We start from the raw sequence: 15,481 nt of genomic DNA, 5'->3' as shown, positions 1-15,481 counted from the left end.
TTGAGATTAAATGAAAAATATGAAATATCCTCGGTATATTAGGAAAGTAATGTGACTGATTTTTGGTCTACCAAGATTGTTTTTCGAGAATTGGTTCCTACACAGTAGTTTCTTTCGGCAAATTTACGTCGGTATAATCATTCTTCCCAGCCTTGGCAGCAGCGCCGAAAGGCTTTAAGTCCTACGGCCTTTAGTACGTTTCCAGAGTCCCAAAACGACGTCCTTTGTAGAATTTCTTAGTTTCACCAACAGAAAATGCATGACAGGGACTCAGATCAGGTGACTAGGGTTCCTGTGGGACAACAGGAATGCCTTTTGTGGTGACAAGATTTGTCATGGAAATGGTTGTGTTAAATGGAACGATATCACGATTCAGCGTCCATTCGTCTGCATGTACAGTCGGTCTCACTCGATTTAATCTTCTCCTGAGAGTTTTAAGGATATCCTTGCATAACACAAGGTTGACCGTTTGTCCTGAAGGAACAAAATCATTGTGCATGATGTCCCTACAGTCAAAAAAGTAAACACAAGCTTTTTTCTATCTTTGATTTTCTCATTCGAACTTCTTTTGGTGGAGAAGATGTCTCAGTGTGCCACTCCTCACTTTGCCCCATTCTCTCAGTATCATACTAAATAATCCTCAATTCGAAACCGATGATCACACTAATGAAACATTCGGAGTTAATAGCAGTCTTCTCAAGAACACCAACATACGTGTTTCTTCAATTGTTGTTCTTCTGAATTGTGAGATTTCTCAGCACGATTTTGGCACAAACCTTCCGCATGTGCAAATCTTCAGTCAGATTTTTGATTTAACGTGAAAGTTGTCAATTTTGACTGTTCACCCATTATCTTTATTGTTAAATGTCCGTCTGGTCTCGAAAGACCATGTACACATTTGACGTTCTCGTCGGTTTTTGAGTTTCAAGGCCTCTGTGAGCGAGATTCATCTTCATCGGGCTATCAGCCTTCCAAAAATGATTTGTGCCAGCGAACAATTTGTGCTCTTAACAAGGATTTTTTCCTATAGGCCTGTTTCAACTTTTGAATTATCGCACTCATTGATTCCCCAAGTTTAACAATAAACGTGACTGAATAACGTCGTTCTAAATCCGCTGTTCCATTACTGTAAACACAAAACAAAAACTCAACTTCACTGATGGGAGCTACCAAAAATCACGTGATTCATGTAAAGAGCTGAAAACTCAGACTGTCAGAAAGCGACAATCACGCCAGTGTACATAGCACTGCTAGATCGTTCGAGTGCTGTCTGCGACATTACTTTTCTCACACCACACATATACGGAATCTGGTAGTATAATTCCTTAAAAATAATAATATAGTTTGAAGGTGTCAGCTTGCGAACCTTTCAAAGAAACAGCAACGATATGGGCTTCTGGAGGCGAAGGCCGACTCCTGTAACCTGATGACTGCACGATACAATACTTTACACTTTGGCTAGACCAATCAACACATCATTGGACTGTTGATCACTGGAAAAATTATGCCTGGTCGTCATCAGAGGACTGTTCAAGCTGGTGGAAGCTTGTGTAATGGTGTGGTATGTGTGGATTAGCAGTGATATGGAACCTCTTATACGACTCTGACAGATGACAAGTGCATAAGCATTCTGTCTGATCACCTGAATCCATTCATGCCCATTGTGCATTCCGATGGACTTGGGCAATTCCATCAAGACAGTGTGGTACCCCACACGTCTAGAATTGCTACATAGTGCCTGCAGTAGCACTCTTCTGCGTTTAAACACTTCTTTGACCACCAAACTCCCCACGCATGAACATTACTCTACATACTCCATACCACATCGTGTTGCAGCACTTCTGAGTGCTCGCAGGGCCCTACGCTATATTCCACAGTTGTACTAGTTTCTTTGGCTCTTCAGCGCATAATCCACATGTAATCCATTTACATTAAAGTATTTATGAATGGACTCACAGTATACATCGCCTCAGATGATCAATAAACTTATAGTGTCAACATGTACATCACTTTCTAAACAATAATTCGTGCTATATGCGGAGTGCATGAAGAGATAATCATCACGCTATTTACATACCTGTCGTGAGGTTTTTCAAATATCACTTTTACTTCTGGGCACGTCCCACAATCTGAACTCCTTTATAATCTTCATTTCCACATTTACTACATTCATTTCACTTTTTATGCCTGACAATTTTTTATTGATACACAAAACTTCATCGAAAATTCTGTGCTACACTTGTGGCTCATAGTAAAATCCCTTTATAGACACTAAGTAGGAAAAGACAGCTAGCGGTACCGCAAAAATTAATCGAAAACATGATAACAACCAGGGAAATCACGTTCATAATGCAACAACACTGCACTGAAAATATTGAAGAATTATGTCGCAGTACACTAAATAAATTGCCTTTCAGTAATTCGCCTACCGCTTCAGCACACTTACTCCAACTCAATATTTATTGTGAAGTTCAACGACCTCATTGCCAAATGATGTAATAAGACTGCTCGAACACCGTACTTAGTCACGACAGGCAACTCTTCCCTCATGCTTTAACATACCATCATCGTACTTAAAACTCACTACAACACAGCCCAAGGCCATCACTTCGTGGTATTTCAACAAGAAATCAGCCCCTAAAATCGTATCACTAGCCGAATTCCACACAGTTACTAAATTCGGATGAGGCTATAACCTTGACAAAGAAAATCAATACTGACATGTCCCTTCATCCCTGCTCCTTTTCTGTTAATCATCCCTTACACTTGAGTCCACGGTAAAGAAGGAATAGTCCACAAAGCTTCAGCTTCAGATCTGTTAAATGCTGACTCGCTCACCCCAGATGACTGGCTTCCAACACCTTAAACACAAGGTGAAATATATTTGAAACGTTGGACTCTTCAGAGATTTGAGATTTTCCTGTCTGTCACTTATCAATAGGTAACTCAGTCATACAATAGTCAACATATTCAATTTCTCACAGGCACTTTTTAAATGTGCTTTCAGCACTCAAATCAGCCGCGCACATCAGTTTTCAATTATGTGGCTATGGGGCTATGGGCTACCCACTTGAACATTTTTCTGTGGATAATGTGAGCGTACTTCTACAAAATAGGGACTTGGTAATGTCAGTGACTACCATTCTCTTTAGCATCTTGATTTGTCATAACAGTCTTCTAATCTAATCACTATTACCATTCCTAAAATTGTTGCTTTCATTGCAATCACATAATTCCTCCGATTCCTCCAGTTTACGTTCCCAAATCTATCACAATATGTATCACATTGCTGCTGATCATTATTCCAATTGCTCTGTGGCCTCAGATTAGGATAAATAACTTACTGTTGCTTCTACCACATCCATTCTCTTCAGCATTGTCATATTCTAATTCTTGGAGCAAATTTCAAAACCCACTAACTACCCATTTACCTGACCAGGAATAATAATATGGCTCAACTTGGGAGGAAATCTTCCACATCAATTATAATTCAGTTCAGTAGGATTGTACGTACTGTTAAAAGTTTATTTTTCCACACCATTCATTCAAAGAATGAAGCACGATTTATAAAATGAGTATTATTAATATTTTTCATAACCAAGTATGGCAAAGATTATGTCTTGCGCTGCTTCAGACCAATCTTCTAACAGGAATATCTGATAAAACTCGTCATATGGTTCACAGTTTCTAGTCGATCTAAGTATTCACGTACTAAGGTCACCCACCAAACAGCCACATACAAAACTAGTTCTGTGATCGGCTAACCATGCGTAAGGAAATACAAAATCAAACTAGTCTAATCAAGAATGAGGATAAGTACTATTTAATGTAATTATGAAAACTTGAAATTTTAGAACAGGCAACGAATGGTTATATTGAAAACCATGCTTCATTTCATAGTTTCCAGCATCATGATTAAAATGACCATGTTGGTGAAGAATTCTCCTCCTTTCACAACAAGCTACAGGATCTCATTCATCTTCTTGTACAGAATATAAATCACTATTATCTGGCACACGACCTTTGCTGTAACAATGACCTCAACATTTTTTCACTTTTAGAAACTCTCTCTTTCAAGTACTGACATAATTCTTTATTCTCCTGTTACACTCCATTTGATCTGTTCCAAAGCTCCAAACGTCTGGAGAGTTTCTAGGACAATAGATTAATTCCAAACGAAATTGGCAACTTCACATTAATCATGCCTTAGAAAGATATTAAAGCCGTCGTACCTCATACAGAGATTATTTGATCCAGGTGGAAATGAAAATATTTGCACAGCTTAATTTGGCTTTTTCAGCTTCACACACACATGGGCTGTTGTTTTGTGGTCACTCATGTCATGTCTGTGACGTAGTACTGATTCTGAAATAGCTGCTACAAATAATTATGAAGTTAGCCCGAGGGTAAAATGCAGCCCTTTGATCACTAAGACCAAAATAGTGATGATGATAAAACTTTATCTCTTTTTGTCATTTATATTCTCTGAAAACAACACAGAAGATTTTGACACCACATTGAACGTACTCTATCATGATGCCAGAAACAAAAACGGTATTGACATTGTTGTTGTTGTTGTGGTCGTCATTGCCGAGACTGGTTTGATGCAGCGCTCCATGCTACACTATCCTGTGCAAGCTTCTTCATCGAACCAGTCCCTACTGCAACCTACATCGTTCTGAATCTGTTTAGTGTATTCATCTCTTGGTCTCTCTCTACGATTTTTACCCTACACGCTACCCCCCAATTATAAATTGGTGATCCATTGATGCCTCAGAACATGTCCTACCAACCAATCCCTTCTTCTACTCAAGCTGTGCCACAAACTTCTCTTCTCTCAGCATTCTTCTGTAGCATCACATTTCGAAAGCTTCTATTCTCTTCTTGTCCAAACTAGTTATAGTCCATTTTTCACTTCCATACATGGCTACGCTCCATACGAATACTTTCAGAAACTACTTCCTGACACTTAAGTCTATACTCGATGTTAACAAATTTCTCTACTTCAGAAATGCTTTCCTTGCCATTGTCAGTCTACATTTTATTTGTTCTCTAATTCGACCATCATCAGTTATTTTGCTCCCCAGATAGGAAAACTCCTTTACTACTTTAAGTGTCTCATTTCCTAATCTAATTCCCTCAGCATCACCCGATTTAATTCGACTACATTCCATTATCCTCGTATTGCTGTTGTTGATGTTCATCTTATTCCCTCCTTTCATCACAGTGTGCATTCCGTTCAACTGCTCTTCCAAATCCTTTGCTGTCTCTGACAGAATTACAATGTCATCGGCAAACCTCAAAGTTTCCATTACATCTCCATGGATATTAATACCTACTCAGAATTTTTCTTTTGTTTCCTTCACTGCTTGCTCAATATACAGATTGAATAACATCTTGGATAGGCTACAATCCTGTCTCACTCCCTTCCCAACCACTGCTTCCGTTTCATGCCCCATGGCTCTTATAACTGCCATCTGGTTTCTGTACAAATTGTGAATAGCCTTTCGCTCCCTGTATTTTACCCCTGCCAACTTCAGAATTTGAAAGAGCGTATTCCAGTCAAGATTGTTAAAAGCTTTCACTAAAATACAAATGCTACAAACATAGGTTTGCCTTTCCTTAATTTTCTTCTAAGATAAGTCGTAGGGTCAGTATTGCTTCCAATATTTTTTACAGAATCCAAACTGATCTTCCCCGAAGTCGGCTTCTACCAGTTTTCACATTCGTCTGTAAAGAATTCGCGGTAGTATTTTGCAGCTGTGAATTATTAAACTGATTGTTCAGTAATTTTCACATCTGTCAACACCTGCTTTCTTTGGTATGGGAATTATTACATTCTTCTTTATGTCTGAGGGTATTTTGCCTGTCTCATACACCTTGCTCACCAGATGGCCGTCAGTAGTTCTAATGGAATGTTGTCTTCTCCCGCTGCCTTGTTTCGACTCCGATCTTTCAGTGGTCCATCAAACTCTTCACGTAGTATCATCTCCATTCTCTTCCATTTCCACAATATTTTCCTCAAGTACATTTCCTTTGTGTAGACCCTCTATATACTCATCCCACCTCTCTGCTTTCCCTTCTTTGCTTAGAAAAGGGTTACCATCTGAGCTCTTGACATTCATACAAGTGGTTTCACTTTTCTCCAAAGGTCTCTTTAATTTTCCTGTAGGCAGTGTCTATCTTACCCCTCGTGAGATAACCCTGTACATCCTTACATTTGTCCTCTAGCCATCCCTGCTTATCCATTTTGCACTTCCTGTCGATCTTATTTTTGACACGTTTGTATTCCTTTTTGCCTGCTTCATTTACAGCGTTGTTATATTTTCTCCTTTTATCAGTTAAATTTAATATTTCTTCTTTTACCCAAGGATTTCTACTAGCCATCGTCTTTTTACCTACTTCATCCCCTGCTGCATTCACCACTTTATCCCTCAAAGCAACCCATTCTTCTTCTACTGTATTCCTTTCCACTATTCCTCTCTACTGTTCCCTTATGCTCTCCCTGAAACTCTGTACAACCTCTGGTTTATTAGTTTATCCAGGTCCCATCTCCTTAAATTCCCACCATTTTGCTGTTTCCTCAGGTTTAATTTACAGTTCATAACCAATAGATAGTGGTCGGGGTGCACATCTGCCCCTGGAAATGTCTTATAATTTAAAACCTGCTCGCTGTCTCACCATTATATAACCTACCTGAAACTTGTCAGTATCTCTAGGCTTCTTCCATGTATACAATCTTCTTTTATGATTCTTGAACCAAGTGTTAGCTATGATATTCCTAGATTAGAATCGAAAAATAGGTAACTTTCGCAAAGTAAATTGTTTGAACTTTTTGAATAAACCGACATACTGTCCAATCAATACCGCTTTCAACAATTTTAGGAGTAAGTTGTATAAGTAAGTTCATTAAGTTGTTAATAATCAATCCATTCTACAGTTCAAGAGAGTTCTTCGAGAGTAGTAGAGTAGAAACTCAGTTTTAGGATTATGATTACAGTTCTGTACAACTGGTTTATGTATGATAAATAATTTGTATCTGCGAAGTGAACAGTAATTTTGTCATGATAACTACTGGTCTCTCATCTACAGAAACCACTCTTTTTCTTTCACAGCAGAGAGCATCTCTGCAGCTCTCACCTTAACTGAGTGGTAAGTGCACTAAATTTTCTTGAAATGTCTTCCACAGTGAATTCAAACTTCTGCACTAAATTCTGAATTGACCTCTGTATTAGAATAGCACTGCCTCGTTGTTGACTGGGAACATCTAGCAAGTTACCATTAAACCAATTCGTACTAGTTTGTAATTTCACTCTTCGTTTCTTTCCACCAGTTCTGGGGCTAACATTTAATTAGGCCCCTTCACATTAGACTCAAATCCCATAATTCTTGGAACTTTAGCATATTATTCACTTTTAATTGTGTGTTGAAACTGAATTACGTCTCTATAGATCATCAACAGGAGCTATAGTATCATTTTGCAGAATACCACAAGTAGTACAAGATTCAGAAATTGTATCAAATTGACACATCAGTGTAAACATTAAATCTTTGTAGGAATGATGTACTAAAAGTTACATTATCGCTCAACAAACATTAATCATTCTTTGGAAAAACTTCGTTGATGATCACAGAAGCACAATCAGCCCTAGCTGACAGCCTCTATCCACAATCCACCGCATGCCCACTAAAGATATAAATATATTTTAAAAATGCAGATTCATACTAATAGTAATGAAACAAATAATTTTAATATAAACTGTTCTATATTCCATTATACTCGACATGCTCTCTCAATGCACAAACGACTCAAGTCTCTAACTTCTTCACAATCTCGCCCTGTTCAAACAAAGGTGAGTGTAGAGGAGGTAGTTTGAAGGGAACTTTAATTTTCAAACACTAATTTATTAAGAAAACTCATGTCCTTTTTCCACTACAATGACATCATGTTTGTAGGGTACTATTCCTACTCCAGATATGACTCCCTGTAATAGCATCTGAACTATTGACTCCTATGTAGGAGGTAGAAAAACCACAACTCTAATCTACATTGCAAATCCAGTTCCCTGCTGAGGTCATCAGTCCATAACTTTACACTCTACTTGAGCTAAATTATCCTAAGGACAAACACATACACCCATGCCCGAGGGAGGGCTCTAACCTCAGCCGCGAACAGCCGCACAGCCCATGATTGCAGCGCCTTAGACCAGTCAGCTAATCCTGCGCCGCCGATGGCCAAAGCCGTCTAGGTTTCGAGGAGACCGCGATTGAGCATCTCTCGCAGCCAGACTGTAGACATCTGGTAGTCCATCGACCAAAGTAGCTCTGGGGGTGGAGATTGGCTGGGCCCAAACTCCCCACATCACCAAACTTCCCGCAAATCCCGCAGCCATCACGCCGCAGACATGGTGTGCCTCGTTGCCAGGTTTGCCAGCAGATTTCCATCACCAAGGCTGGGTCATGGTTTCTCTGTAACACAGATGACAGCATTCTCTCCAGTTTAATAAGCAGACAGAATGGAGGCATTACTTCATGCTTTGAGTTCCTACGCTCGATCACTTATAACCATACAACTACGAGTCCGACTTAGTACTATTATAGGGGGACGAGTATGTTTATTTCATTTTACTTGGCTTTCAGCTTTTACTAGCTCGCTGTGCCCCGAGTACGGGCTCCTACACCCAGTGAAATTTGCAACGCGCTAGTTTCTCGGTAGTGCGCAAGTGTCTCTTATGAAACATCAGCTCACTCTTGGTCATACTATGATTCGGCATTGAAGTTCAACGTGGCTCGCTCGTCCGAGTCGAAAGGCTTACTCTGTTAGCACTTCGGACAGGCTTGCCTCTACTGCGTAGCCGCGAGTGGGAATAACACGTTTAAGATAATCACAACTCGCGCATCTAAATTTTTGGTGTGCAACACACATCCCCTCTTTCGAAAGATTCGTCCAGAATCTTCCAGGACCGAGCCTTCCATTCCTGAGGTGTACCACATGGGTCCTTCCTTATCCATTTACAGCATGAGCTGACTCTTAATGGGAGGTCACCAGGACCTTATTACAATACAATCCTGAATGTAAAGTTTATACCACCTAATACAGAACTCCTACGTCCATCAATCGTTCCCACGGCCATTGCCTGCTAAAAACTCGTCTGGCAACTGGTGTCTCGGCTGATCTGTAGGTTGTGCCCTTCTTCGATTACTGCATAAATGAAATATGCAAATACCTAGTAAAGACACGACATCTTGGTTGCTGGAAATCATCTATGTAATCATGATTTGACGATTTTCTTGAATGGTGTGGATATAATGTAACATCCGCTCCACTGAAATTTCCACCTGCTGTGAATCGATAAATATGTGTAATGAATGTGTAAGTACAGGGGTGAGGGTGGCCTCAAGGTGCTCTCAATTCTGGAAGTGTAACACGCTTAATGGCACCTCTGGCCAATGCAGTGAATTCCGCGTTAGTGTATTGACAGTCATACAAGTGAGTGTACACCAAAGACAGAAACCCTTCCCAGGATGAAAACCAAAGCACCTCACTCTTAATAGCAATACCGCTTTTTCAAAATGACCAAGTACATCATTTAATTTAGGAACTTCTCCTACTCTGCTATCGCGGACAACGTTTTTATTAATTTTTCTCCCGCATTTAACCAAGTTTACTTTCTACAAACTCCGAGCCAGGTGGCGCAGTGGTTAGCACACTCGACTCGCATTCGGAAGGACGACGGTTCAATCCCGTCTCCGGCCATCCTGATTTAGGTTTTCCGTGATTTCCCTAAATCGCTTCATGCAAATGCCGGAATGGTTCCTTTGAAAGGGCACGGCCGATTTCCTTCCCCATCCTTCCCTCACCCGAGCTTGCGCTCCGTCTGTAATAACCCCGTAGTCGACGGGACGTTAAACACTAATCTCCTACTCCTCCTCTTCTACTTCCTACAAACAACAGGTTGTGGCCAACATATACAAGCTGTGATAAGTGTGCTCTTAATTTACTGTGATTATGATACTCCTTGAGCACCTCCCTAAAAAACGTTACTTCCCTGTGCATCTGTATATCAATCCGAAACAAAATCTAGCAGTCTCAGAATTTCATTTCTCTGATGTGTTAATTGCAATGTCCACTGATGTCTCATAAGGAAGGCATCCGACTGCCTTGTGATATATATATATATATATATATATATATATATATATATATATATATATATATATATATATATATCTTAAACAAACATATGAACGACAGCTAAACATATATATATATATATATCTTAAACAAACATATGAACGACAGCTAAACATTCTGCTCCACTCCCGATGAAGTATGGAAAATCCAGGACCATTCCCATCATCCAGGATGTCATAACAAGTTCGTCAACTGAGGAAAGGAACCATCTATCACTCCTGTCCTCCTTCCGAAACGAGAAACTAACGACAGATAACAACAAGAACTACAGTAATAAATACCTGACAATGAAACTACAATAATAAAAAACACATGTGGCAAAGACATGAAAACAATAAATACCCTGAAAACAACACAATGAAAAAATACCCATAACACAAATATCAAGAATAAATCCAACACCAACATAATATTTCAAATAATGCAACAACAGTGACGTCAGACCATAGGCATGCCATGTGCTTTACGCTGTCTAGACGATTACGTTCTCCTCTGCACCAGCTTCACCTAATCTTACCGGGTCGGTCAAAGCGTCCAAAGCACTCTTAAACTGTTTAACCAGACCAACGTGCAGGATAGACATTGTAAGTTTTGGTAGGAGACTGTACCTTTCCGTTAACAGTTGAGGTCATATCAACGACGTGGTACGGCTCGCGATATTTAGTCAAGAAATTATTTGTCTTCCTCTTTGGTATACAGGGGCTAGTAGTTAACACACATTGCAGTCTGCGATACTGAGGCAGGCTACGAGTGCGCCTATTTCGCTGTTCCTGGCGATCCAGAACCTTTGTGTACGGGTTGTGCACCTTACTTCTCTTATTCATTGGTTCGCTATTCGATAGCAATTTAGGAGCCAAAAGTCAAATTGAGTATGCATTTTCATCCCTCATCTCTCATAGTGACATGACAGTTCCAATATAAACCTTTAAGTTGTCCGCTAGTAATGCAAAATGGGTATCACAGTCGTCGTGTCTGGCATTCAAGTAAAATATTAGTAGTTAAGAAATGGTCTTATTCTCACTTTCCATGCATGCCCGAGGCAGGATTCGAATCTACGACCGTAGCAGTCTCGCGGTTCCGGACTGAGCGTCTAGCACAGCTAGGCCAGCGCGGCCGGCTTCTGGATGGAAAGGGCTCGTTCCTAACTTCCTAATATGCTATATACAGCACAGTTGGATGTAGGTACTGAAAATAAGTTCGTACCCCCGGTCTATGGCTAAGTTATCAGGCACTCCAATCTTCAGTGTCCAATTGTCAATAAATACTTGTTCTACAGTACTGGCCTTTTTATCTGGAATTGCTATCATTACTAGATACCGTGAGAAACATTGATGATCGTAAGCACATACGTTTTGTTTACAGGTGTTCTGGCTATGGTTATCAAATGTCTTGAATAAGCATTTAAATTGTCATCGACGCCTCTGGTAACCTCTGCAAAGGGATTTTCTAGTGCAAAGTATTCACTCTCTGAGTACATGGTACACAGTCATTCACATATATCACCAAACCACTCTTCCTGTTCCAAACCGAAACCATTCCGCAATACGCCTATCTGTTGACCGTAGGTCGCCACGATCTGAAATAACATGCTCATGAGCCCGTTGTAACACTTAACACTTTCTTTTGGAATTGTGTACCGAATATCCTCATGCATGATAAAGTGCAGTTTGACTTAAAAGCCTATCACCCTTTACTATCTGCCTGCGCTTTCTGCTCTTTCAATATAATCTTGTCCAGAGTACTCAGAATGGCTACTTTGCGACTTAATTTATCTGCTTTTGTGTAGACAACCTCGTAATCATACTCACTGAACTTGAGAAGGAACTGAGGCAAACGAGTCGATGAGTCTCTTAAACAAAACAACCATTTAATTGACTCAGATCAGCCTAAACTTTAAATCGTCTACCAGACATGAAACACCATAAATGTATAATATCGCAAATGGCCGTTAACGCTTCGGTTAATGGTTCAAATGGCTCTGAGCACTATGGGACTTAACATCTGAGGTCATCAGTCCCCCAGAACATAGAACTACTTAAACTTAACTAACCTAAGGACATCACACACAATTATGCCCGAGGCATGATTCGAACCTGCGACCGTAGCAGCAGCGCCTACAACCGCTCGTCCACTCTCGCTGGCATTCGGTTCTTGAGTGGTTACTTTACGCATTATTTTACTGCATTTGACACAGAATACATCCGACTGTCCACTACAAGCCTCGTTAGAGACAATGAACCATTTTCTAATATCTGAAATAACCAATACTGTATCGGAACTCATTGCCTCCAACAGTTTCTCTGATACTACCTGACTCTCCTTCTTCCACTGTATTACGTATTTGTTTCCATTTAATAAATCCTGTCTTATCCGAACCACGTTTTGCATCACTAACTCAGCTATGGACCTGTTTCACTGCTGACATGATTTGAAAAAAATATCTGAGAAGGTGATTTTTCGTAGAATAGTATCTCACCTTAGCATTGAAAATATCCTCAGAAAAACACAGGTAGGGTTTCAAAAGTGGTGCTCTATTGAGAAAGCCATTTACATGTTAACTCGCCAAGTTTAACAAAGATTAAATTATGAAGTAGCATCGGTTGGTATTTCCTGCAACCTACTTAAGGCTTCTGACCGTATGAATCACAATATTCTTCTAGATAAATAGAAATTTTGTGAGACTGATTGTACAGCCAACCAGTGGATAATGTCATATATATCCAAGTAAATTCAGAATGTTATACTTAGTAATTCAAGTGTTGTAGTCCAGGGACATGAATCCCCAACGATCCGACTTGGGTCTGCTAATGTTCCTCACATATGTAAACGATCTTTGGTCTAATATACAACAAACAGAATTAGGTCTGGTTGCAGACGACACCGGTACCAAAATCAGTACAAGCATACATACAGAAACAGAACAAATGGTATACAATATTTTTAAAAGTTTCTTTGACTGGTTTTCTGCGAGTAATCTCGCCCTTCATTTTAAAAATACACAGCATATTGAGTTCTGCGTATCTAGAGGTACTACACCAATGATAACGGTAATACACAGTAAGGAAATAATAAATAACGTGAAAACTTAAAAACGCTTTCATCCCCATACCTGCTGATCAATCCCTAACGAACTCGCCTGCAATTTAGCTGGCATCACCATCATGACACGTAAGCCTTCCGATGTCGCTTCGTTTGCAAGTGTATTACCCAAGTGAAACAAATTTTCAGTGAGCTCAAGAGTTTTTCCAAGGTTAACCCACACGTGGTAAAACATCCATATGCACTTCAAACTTAGTTTCCGTAATGGTAAACTCACGTACCGTCGCCGGCCGCGGTGGTCTCGCGGTTAAGGCGCTCAGTCCGTAACCGCGCGACTGCTACGGTCGCAGGTTCGAATCCTGCCTCGGGCATGGATGTGTGTCATGTCCTTAGGTTAGTTACGTTTAAGTAGTTCTAAGTTCTAGGGGTCTGATGACCACAGATGTTAAGTCCCATAGTGCTGAGAGCCATTTGAACCATTTTTCACGTACCGGCATACCCAACGACTCAACATTTCTGTCACAAACCCTATGTAACTTAAATAGTTGTGGTCCCGCCACCCCCTGTTTACCATGTTCATACTGATAACGTGTGCACTCGTGTCTACAAGAATCCTCTGTTCCACACCACCCACTACACCCACTAAGAATCTTTCCGACTGTGCACTAACTTTTGTAGTGTTACGATCTATCAGGACTGCCTTCCGATGGTTAAAGTTTTCCCGTTTCTCTTTAGCGGCTGTTTACCACAATGATGCTTCCTGTCCTTCCTCTACCATCATACAGATACTCGGTAGCCTACATTCCAACCCTCTAATTGCTTCCAATATTTAACCAGCCGTTGTGAACCTGCGGTTATAGCGGTTATAGTACAGAACAGCGCTGCTGCTACGGTCGCAGGTTTGAATCCTCCCTCGGGCATGGACGTGTGTGATGTCCTTAGGTTAGTTAGGTTTAAGTAGTTATAAGTCTAGTGGACTGATGACCTCAGATGTTAGGTCCCATAGTGGTTAGAGTCATTTGAACCAATTATCCACTATTTCTGTGTATGGCCCTTGCGCCCACACCTGTAGCACCTCACCTCAGAAGGGATAAATCAGTGAGCTACCTATTGCTTCATGACAAAATATATTTCCTCAAATTGCGCCACAGTCCTAAGAGCTGCAGCCTCCTGCGATAACACGTTGTTGGCTCCTGCTTCTTTGGAATGTACATATGTTGAGGATTAACTTCGCAAATCCTGCCTGAAAATATTTCCATGGACTTATCACAGTTCAAATTAAAAGTATTGAGCTCCTCGCGAAAAATTCCTATGGTATTTTCTTTTTGTAACACTGGCTTACTTTGGATCTCATGTTCAGCCACATACGAACTTGCCTCTCATGTTAAACACAAATTCAGTCACACAAAGTATTTCTGCGTCAGATTGCCCCTCAGTGCTGCAATAGCTGTAACATCATTAACCCATGTGATACCAAGGGAGGTGGACAGAGGGGAGCGGAACTTAATGCCCACCTTTTGAAAATATTGATACCTATTCAGGTGCTAAGAAAATATTTACTTTCTTAAATGCAGTCTTCTTCCAGATTCTATGATTGTTTTACGTTTTTTCGTTTACGCTTAATCGGAAAATTTACGTTTAAGGGAGTTGGTCATAAGGTCTCTGCCGCTTGGTAGCAGATGAGACCTCCCATAACGAGCGCCTTACTCCAGAAATAATTGCATTACGTGACCTTAGAACACATGGACATTCTATTTCTCAGGGTTGACATCAACAATTATCTCAACATTGATTCATTTCACTTTGATTCTTTATTGTTTCCTGTTCAGTGGAACTTAGTCCAGTGTTAGATAAAGCTGTGATTGAAATTGTATTGACAGTCACATACTGAAGGAGAAATATCACAAATTTTGGAAGAATCTACAGCATCTTAGTATATATATAGTTAAGTCTCACTGGCCACTTGACCATCTTCTTCCTCTGCGCGGATGCAAAAACAATACCCGAACTTTCACGGGAATCGGCAACGCGCCACGAATAATGAGTATAAAGGGTGGGGACACTACGAATGAAGTGCGGGAAAATAATGTGAAAATGTGCAATTCTCGGGAGGCGTTCCAAAGATAAATCACTGCATTCGCCCTATCCTATGTGTCCTCGGTGGCTCAGATGGATAGAGCATCTGCCTTAGAAGCAGAAGATCTCGGGTTGAAGTCCCAGTCGGGGTAAAAATTTTCATCTGTCCCT

General features: G+C 40.4%; 1 non-coding gene across 1 annotated transcript; it reads left to right on the top strand.

Annotated features, from left to right (window-relative positions):
* The first annotated feature begins 9,684 nt into the window (after positions 1–9,684).
* On the top strand, positions 9,685–9,757 carry Trnaa-cgc (transfer RNA alanine (anticodon CGC)). The gene has a single exon. It is a non-coding gene; the product is annotated as a tRNA-Ala (tRNA).
* Positions 9,758–15,481: the final 5,724 nt, after the last annotated feature.

Source organism: Schistocerca gregaria, chromosome 6 (genome assembly GCF_023897955.1).
Source record: "Schistocerca gregaria isolate iqSchGreg1 chromosome 6, iqSchGreg1.2, whole genome shotgun sequence".
NCBI lineage: Eukaryota > Metazoa > Arthropoda > Insecta > Orthoptera > Acrididae > Schistocerca > Schistocerca gregaria.
This window is presented reverse-complemented; position numbering and strand designations above follow the sequence as displayed.